Source organism: Pezoporus flaviventris, unplaced genomic scaffold (genome assembly GCF_033815535.1).
Source record: "Pezoporus flaviventris isolate CSIRO_AGI_PZ_B2104156 unplaced genomic scaffold, CSIRO_AGI_Pfla_v1 ptg000386l, whole genome shotgun sequence".
Taxonomy (NCBI): Eukaryota; Metazoa; Chordata; class Aves; order Psittaciformes; family Psittacidae; genus Pezoporus; species Pezoporus flaviventris.
The window spans coordinates 1-8,921 of NW_026892933.1; the positions used below are offsets into that span (position 1 = coordinate 1).

Genomic DNA, 8,921 nt, shown 5'->3' on the forward strand with positions numbered 1-8,921 from the left:
TGGTGATGGGGGGATGGGGGGGCAGCCCCTGGAGCTGCTCGTCAATGACCAGGTATGGGGGGGAGGGGGATGGGGGATGGCGCGGCGGTGATGGGGGATGGGGGAACAGCCCCTGGAGCTGCTCGTTAATGATCAGGTATGGGGGGGAGGGGGATGGGGGATGGGGGGGTGATGGGGGATGGGGGAACAGCCCCTGGAGCTGCTCGTTAATGATCAGGTATGGGGGGGGATGGGGATGGGGGGGGATGGGGGGGTGATGGGGGATGGGGGACAGCCCCTGGAGCTGCTCGTTAATGATCAGGTATGGGGGGGATGGGGATGGGGGGGAGGGGATGGGGGGGTGATGGGGGATGGGGGAACAGCCCCTGGAGCTGCTCGTTAATGATCAGGTATGGGGGGGGATGGGGGATGGGGGGGGTGATGGGGGATGGGGGGGCAGCCCCTGGAGCTGCTCGTTAATGACCAGGTATGGGGGGGAGGGGATGGGGGGGGGATGGGGGGGTGATGGGGGATGGGGGAACAGCCCCTGGAGCTGCTCGTTAATGATCAGGTATGGGGGGGATGGGGTGATGGGGGGGATGGGGGATGGGGGAACAGCCCCTGGAGCTGCTCGTTAATGATCAGGTATGGGGGGGATGGGGTGATGGGGGGGATGGGGGATGGGGGAACAGCCCCTGGAGCTGCTCGTTAATGATCAGGTATGGGGGGGAGGGGGATGGGGGGATGGGGGGGTGATGGGGGATGGGGGGCAGCCCCTGGAGCTGCTCGTCAATGACCAGGTATGGGGGGGAGGGGGATGGGGGGGATGGGGGGGGATGGGGGGGGTGATGGGGGATGGGGGGCAGCCCCTGGAGCTGCTCGTTAATGATCAGGTATGGGGGGGGATGGGGGATGGGGGGATGGGGGGGGATGGGGGGGGTGATGGGGGGCAGCCCCTGGAGCTGCTCGTTAATGATCAGGTATGGGGGGGATGGGGGATGGGGGGGGATGGGGGGGGTGATGGGGGATGGGGGATGGGGGGGCGGCCCCTGGAGCTGCTCGTCAATGATCAGGTATGGGGGGATGGGGGATGGGGGGATGGGGGGGGGGATGGGGGGATGGGGGGGGATGGGGGATGGGGGAACAGCCCCTGGAGCTGCTCGTTAATGATCAGGTATGGGGGGGATGGGGGATGGGGGGGATGGGGGGGTGATGGGGGATGGGGGGGGGGATGGGGGATGGGGGGCAGCCCCTGGAGCTGCTCGTCAATGACCAGGTATGGGGGGGAGGGGGGATGGGGGGATGGGGGGGATGGGGGGGGATGGGGGATGGGGGGACAGCCCCTGGAGCTGCTCGTCAATGACCAGGTATGGGGGGGAGGGGGGATGGGGGGATGGGGGATGGGGGGGGATGGGGGGGGTGATGGGGGAATGGGGGATGGGGGGATGGGGGATGGGGGGCGGCCCCTGGAGCTGCTCGTCAATGACCAGGTATGGGGGGGGATGGGGGATGGGGGGGATGGGGGGGGGGATGGGGGGATGGGGGAACAGCCCCTGGAGCTGCTCGTTAATGACCAGGTATGGGGGGGATGGGGGGGGATGGGGGGGGGATGGGGGGTGATGGGGGGAACAGCCCCTGGAGCTGCTCGTCAATGACCAGGTACGGGGGGGAGGGGGGATGGGGGGGGATGGGGACTATGGGGGTGATGTGGGGGATGGGGGGTAGAGGAGCTATGGGGGGTATGGGGGCTGGGGGGGAACGGGGGCTATGGGGGGGGGTGTGTGGTATGGGGGGGTACAGGAGCCATGGATGGAATGGGGGTTCTAGCAGGTTATGGGGTGTATGGGGAGATGGAGGGAATGGGGGTTATAGGGGGGGTATGGGGTGTATGGGGAGATGGAGGGAATGGGGGTTCTAGCAGGTTATGGGGTGTATGGGGAGATGGAGGGAATGGGGGTTATAGGGGGGGTATGGGGTGTATGGGGAGATGGAGGGGTATGGGGGGTGTAGGGGCTATGGGGGTATAGGGGTTATGCGGGGGTTGGGGGGATGCTGGCTCTGTGTGTGTATGGGATGCATATGGGGTCTATATGGGGTATTACGGGATGTATATGTGGGGTATATACATGGGTTATATGACATGTGGGGTATATGTGACATGTATATGGGGTGTTTGTGGGGTATATATGGGTTATATGAGATATGTGGGGTATATGTGACATGTATATGGGGTGTTTATGGGGTATACATGGGTTATATGAGGTATATGGGGTATATATGACATGTATATGGGGTATATGGGGTTTTATGGGGTATATATGGGTTATATGACATATATGGGGTGTTGTTGGGGTGTATCTGGGGTATATATGGGGCTTATATGATGCATATATGGGCTTTATGTGGTATATATATGCGCATATATATGGGAGGTATGATATATATATGGGATGTACTGGGGTATGTATGATATATATATGGGATGTACTGGGGTATGTATAATATCTATATGGGATGTAATGGGGTATGTATGATATATATATGGGATGTACTGGGGTATGTATGATATATATATGGGATGTAATGGGGTATGTATGATATATATATGGGATGTAATGGGGTATGTATGATATATATATGGGATGTAATGGGGTATGTATGATATATATATGGGATGTAATGGGGTATGAATGATGTATATGAGATATATGGGGTATAGATGGGGTATACGGGGTATATATGAGGTATACGGGGTATATATGATCTATGTAATGGTATATATGGGGTATATAATATATATATGTGATGTATCTGGGGTATATATGAGATATATGGGGTATATATGGGGTATATGAGATATGTGGGATATGTGATGTATATATGGGGTATATATAATGTATAAGATACATGGGGCATATATGATGTCTGTATGGGTATATATGGGTCTATATAGGTTATATATGGGTCTATATGTGTATATATAGGTTATATATGGGTCTATATGGGTCTATATAGGATGTCTATGGGTCTCTATAGGATATCTATGGGTGTCTATAGGATATCTATGGGTCTCTCTGGGTCTCTATAGGATATCTATGGGTCTCTATGGGTCTCTGTAGGATATCTATGGGTCTCTCTGGGTCTCTATAGGATATCTATGGGTGTCTATAGGATATCTATGGGTCTCTCTGGGTCTCTATAGGATATCTATGGGTCTCTATAGGATATCTATGGGTCTCTCTGGGTCTCTATAGGATATCTATGGGTCTCTATGGGTCCCTATAGGGTATCTATGGGTCTCTATGGGTCTCTATGGGATATCTATGGGTCTCTCTGGGTCCCTATAGGGTATCTATGGGTCTCTCTGTGTCTCTATGGGGCCCATAGCCGTGCAGGCGTGCGCGCCCCTGCTCCTCCCCCCCAGGCGGTGGCGCTGTCGCTGTCGCCCACCCCGGGGCGCTGGCATCACGTGTGCGTCACGTGGTCGGCGGCGGGGGGCACGTGGCGCAGCTTCCAGGACGGGGCCCCCCGCGGCGGGGGGGCGGGGCTGGCGCCGGGGCACGCGCTGAGAGCGGGAGGGGTCCTCGTGGTGGGGCAGGAGCAGGTAAGGGGGGGCTGTGGGGCGGCTATGGGGGGGTCTATGGGGCAGCTATGGGGCGGTCTATGGGGCAGCTATGGGGTGTCTATGGGGGGGCTGTGGGGCGGCTATGGGGTGTCTATGGGGCAGCTATGGGGTGTCTATGGGGCGGTCTATGGGGCAGCTATGGGGCGGTCTATGGGGCAGCTATGGGGTGTCTATGGGGCGGTCTGTGGGGCAGCTATGGGGTGTCTATGGGGCAGCTATGGGGTGTCTATGGGGCGGTCTATGGGGCAGCTATGGGGTGGTCTATGGGGCAGCTATGGGGTGTCTATGGGGCGGTCTATGGGGCAGCTATGGGGGGGTCTATGGGGCAGCTATGGGGTGTCTATGGGGCGGTCTATGGGGCAGCTATGGGGTGTGTATGGGGGGCTATGGGGCAGCTATGGGGTGTGTATGGGGGGGCTATGGGGCAGCTATGGGGTGTGTATGGGGGGGCTATGGGGCAGCTATGGGGTGTGTATGGGGGGCTATGGGGTGTGTATGGGGGGGTCTATGGGGTGTGTATGGGGGGGTCTATGGGGTGTATATGGGGGGTCTATGGGGTGTATATGGGGGTCTGTGGGGCAGCTGTGGGGTGTATATGGGGGGTCTGTGGGGGGTATATGGGGGGTCTATGGGGCAGCTGTGGGTTGTGTATGGGTGTCTATGGGGTATATATGGGGGGTCTATGGGGTGGCTATGGGGTGTATATGGGGTGTACATAGGTGTATATGGGATATATAGGTGGAATATATGTGGGGTATTTAATGGGGTATATATGGGATGTATATGAGGTATATGGGGTGTATATGGGATATAGGGGTATAAGGGGGTGTAAGAGATATACAGGGTGTTTGTGGGGCGTATATGGGGGTATATGGGGTGTATATGGGATATAGGTGGTATAGGGGGGTGTATGGGATATACAGGGTGTTTGTGGGGCATATATGGTGTATATGGGGGGTATATGGGATATAGGGGGTACATGTGGGGTATATATGGGATCTATCTGATGTATCTAGGGGGCTTATGGGTTTCTGTGGGTCCCTATGGGGTCCTTATGTGTCCCTATGGGTCTCTGTGGCTCCCTGTGTGTCCCTATGGTCCCTATGGGGTCTCTGTGTGTCCCTATGGTTCCCTATGTGTCCCTATGGGTCTCTGTGGTTCCCTATGGGTCTCTGTGGCTCCCTATGTGTCCCTATGGCTCCTTATGGTCCCTATGTGTCCCTATGGTCCCTATGTGTCCCTATGGGGTCTCTGTGTGTCCCTATGTGTCCCCTATGGGTCCCTATGTGTCCCTATGTGTCCCTATGGTCTCTATGTGTCCCTATGTGTCCCTATGTGTCCCTATGTATCCCTATGTGTCCCTATGGGTCCCTATGTGTCCCTATGGTTCCCTATGGTCCCTATGGGGTCTCTGTCTGTCCCTATGTGTCCCTATGTATCCCTATGTGTCCCTATGGTCCCTATGTGTCCCTATGTGTCCCTATGGTTCCCTATGGTCCCTATGGGGTCTCTGTCTGTCCCTATGTGTCCCTATGTGTCCCTATGTGTCCCTATGGTCCCTATGGTCCCTATGTATCCCTATGTGTCCCTATGTGTCCCTATGGTTCCCTATGGTCCCTATGGGGTCTCTGTCTGTCCCTATGTGTCCCTATGTGTCCCTATGGTCTCTATGTGTCCCTATGTGTCCCTATGTGTCCCTATGTGTCCCTATGTGTCCCTATGGTTCCCTATGGTTCCCTATGGGGTCTCTGTCTGTCCCTATGTATCCCTATGTGTCCCTATGGTCCCTATGTGTCCCTATGTGTCCCTATGGTTCCCTATGGTCCCTATGGGGTCTCTGTCTGTCCCTATGTGTCCCTATGTGTCCCTATGGTCCCTATGGTCCCTATGTATCCCTATGTGTCCCTATGTGTCCCTATGGTTCCCTATGGTCCCTATGGGGTCTCTGTCTGTCCCTATGTGTTCCTATGTGTCCCTATGTATCCCTATGTGTCCCTATGTGTCCCTATGGTTCCCTATGGTCCCTATGGGGTCTCTGTCTGTCCCTATGTGTCCCTATGTGTCCCTATGGTCTCTATGTGTCCCTATGTGTCCCTATGGTTCCCTATGGTCCCTATGGGGTCTCTGTCTGTCCCTATGTGTCCCTATGTGTCCCTATGGTCTCTATGTGTCCCCTATGTGTCCCTATGGTTCCCTATGGTCCCTATGGGGTCTCTGTCTGTCCCTATGTGTCCCTATGTGTCCCTATGGTCTCTATGTGTCCCTATGTGTCCCTATGGTTCCCTATGGTCCCTATGGGGTCTCTGTCTGTCCCTATGTGTCCCTATGTGTCCCTATGGTCTCTATGTGTCCCTATGTGTCCCTATGGTTCCCTATGGTCCCTATGGGGTCTCTGTCTGTCCCTATGTGTCCCTATGTGTCCCTATGGTCTCTATGTGTCCCTATGTGTCCCTATGGTTCCCTATGGTCCCTATGGGGTCTCTGTCTGTCCCTATGTGTCCCTATGTGTCCCTATGGTCTCTATGTGTCCCTATGTGTCCCTATGGTTCCCTATGGTCCCTATGGGGTCTCTGTCTGTCCCTATGTGTCCCTATGTGTCCCTATGTCTCCCTATGGTTCCCTATGGGGTCTCTGTCTGTCCCTATGTGTCCCTATGTGTCCCTATGTCTCCCTATGGTCCCTATGGGGTCTCTGTCTGTCCCTATGTATCCCTATGTGTCCCTATGTCTCCCTATGGTTCCCTATGGGGTCTCTGTCTGTCCCTATGTATCCCTATGTGTCCCTATGTGTCCCTATGGTTCCCTATGGTCCCTATGGGGTCTCTGTGTGTCCCTGCGTGCCCCACTGGTCCCTGCGTTGTCCCCGTGTGCCGCAGGACGCCCTGGGGGGGGCCTTTGACGCGACGCAGTCCTTCCATGGGGCGCTCTCGGGGCTGCAGCTCTGGGGCCGGGCGCTGGCGGCCGCCGAGGTGGCGGCGGTGGCCGCGTGCCGCGAGCGCCCCCGCGCGGACGTCCTGGCCTGGGCGCGCCCGGCGCTGGAGCTGCACGGGGGGGTCACGGAGCGGCCCTTCCGGCCCTGCGCGTGACGGACCCCCCCTCCCCCACATCAATGGGACCCCCCCTCCCTATCAATGGGACCCCCCCCTCCCCCACATCAATGGGACCCCCCCATCCCCCACATCAATGGGACCCCCCCCTCCCCCACATCAATGGGATCCCCCCCATCCCCCACATCAATGGGATCCCCCCTCCCCCCACATCAATGGGATCCCCCATCCCCCACATCAATGGGATCCCCCCTCCCCCACATCAATGGGACCCCCCTCCCCCCACATCAATGGGATCCCCCATCCCCCACATCAATGGGATCCCCCCTCCCCCACATCAATGGGATCCCCCCCTCCCCCCCCATCAATGGGACCCCCCCTCCCCCACATCAATGGGACCCCCCCTCCCCCACATCAATGGGATCCCCCCTCCCCCCCATCAATGGGATCCCCCCCTCCCCCACATCAATGGCACCGCCCCCCTCCCCCCCATCAATGGGATCCCCCCCTCCCCCCCATCAATGGCACCGCCCCCCTCCCCACATCAATGGGATCCCCCCCTCCCCCCCATCAATGGGATCCCCCATCCCCCCCCATCAATGGCACCGCCCCCCTCCCCCCCCATCAATGGGATCCCCCCCTCCCCCCCATCAATGGCACCCCCCCCTCCCCCCCATCAATGGCACCCCCCCTCCCCCCCATCAATGGGATCCCCCATCCCCCCCCATCAATGGGATCCCCCATCCCCCCCATCAATGGGACCCCCCATCCCCCCCCCATCAATGGGACCCCCCCTCCCCCCCATCAATGGCACCCCCCCCATCCCCCCCTCATCAATGGGATCCCCCCCTCCCCCCCCATCCCCCCCACATCAATGGCACCGCCCCCCTCCCCCCATCAATGGGATCCCCCCCCTCCCCCCCATCAATGGAACCCCCCATCAATGGGACCCCCCCATCCCCCCCCATCAATGGCACCCCCCGATTCCCCCCCCATCAATAGGAACCCCCCCATCAATGGGACCTTCCCATCCCCCCATCCCCCCCCCATCAATGGAACCCCCCCATTCCCCCCCCCCCATCAATGGGACCCCTCATCCCCCCCCCGATCAATGGGACCTTCCCATCCCCTGCCCCCCTCATTGACAGCAATAGGACCACCCCCCCCACTCAATGGGACCTTCCCATCCCCTGGCCCCCCCCCCAACTCAATGGAACCTTCCCATTACCCTGCCCCCCCCTCCATTGAGAGCAGTAGGACACCACCCCCCGTCAATGGGACCTTCTCATTACCTCCCCCCCCCCCCCCCCACAATGGGACCTTCCCATCCCCTGACACCCCCCTGTAGGGCCCCCCCAATGAGCCCCCCCTCAACCCCTTGGTCCCCATTTAGGGGTCCCCTCCCTGCCCCCCCCAAGCCCACCCCAATGGGTTCACCCCCAAAATGCTGGTTTCCCCCCCAAACATGGAATAAAACCTGACACGAAGATGCTGCCCCCCCCTCCACCCCCCAAACCCCCCCCAATGCGGCCGGACCCCCCTCAATGGGGCAGCTTTAATGGGGCAGAGCCATAAATAAAAGGGGGGGGCACAGAGGACCCCCCCAAACCCGGGGGGCGGGGGGGGGGGTTCTGCCCAGCAGAAGCCCCACGTGTGCGTGCATCCCCCCCCCCCCCCCCCGTGTGTCCAATGGGAGGGTCCGTGTCTGTGACACCCCCCCCCAACTCAAAAGGGGTTGGGGGGGGCCCATGGGGGGGGAACCCATTAAGGGTTGGGGGGGTCCTGGTGGTCCTGGGAGCATCCATGGGGGTCCTGGGAGCATCCATTGTGGTGCTGGGGGGGTCCTTGAGGTCCTGGGAGCATCCATTGTGGTCCGGGGGGGGGGGGGGTGTGTCCTTGTTGTCATTGGGAGGTTCCATTGCAGTGATGAGGGGGTCCCGGCTCCTTGTGGGGTTCCCTTAAGGTCCTGGGAGGGGTCCTTAAGGTCCTGGAAGGTTCCATTGTGGTCTTGGGGGGGTATCCTTAAGGACCTGGGAGCATCCATTGTGGTCCAGGGGGGGTCCTGGGAGCATCCATTGTGGTCCAGGGGGGTCCTGGGAGCATCCATTGTGGTCCAGGGGGGGTCCTTAAGGTCCTGGGAGCATCCATTGTGGTCCAGGGGGGGTCCTTAAGGTCCTGGGAGCATCCATTGTGGTCCGGGGGGGTCCAGTCTGTCCTCATTGTCCTTGTGCCCCCCCCATGGTCTTTGTGGGGGTCCCTCGCGATTGGGGG

The 8,921-nt window shown here is 58.9% G+C and overlaps 1 long non-coding RNA gene across 1 annotated transcript; it reads left to right on the forward strand.

Moving 5' to 3' along the window:
- Positions 1-1,426: 1,426 nt before the first annotated feature.
- Positions 1,427-6,700, forward strand: LOC133263635 (uncharacterized). Its single transcript, XR_009741514.1, has 3 exons — positions 1,427-1,469; positions 3,404-3,583; positions 6,480-6,700. It is a non-coding gene; the product is annotated as an uncharacterized LOC133263635 (long non-coding RNA).
- The last annotated feature ends 2,221 nt before the right edge of the window (positions 6,701-8,921 follow it).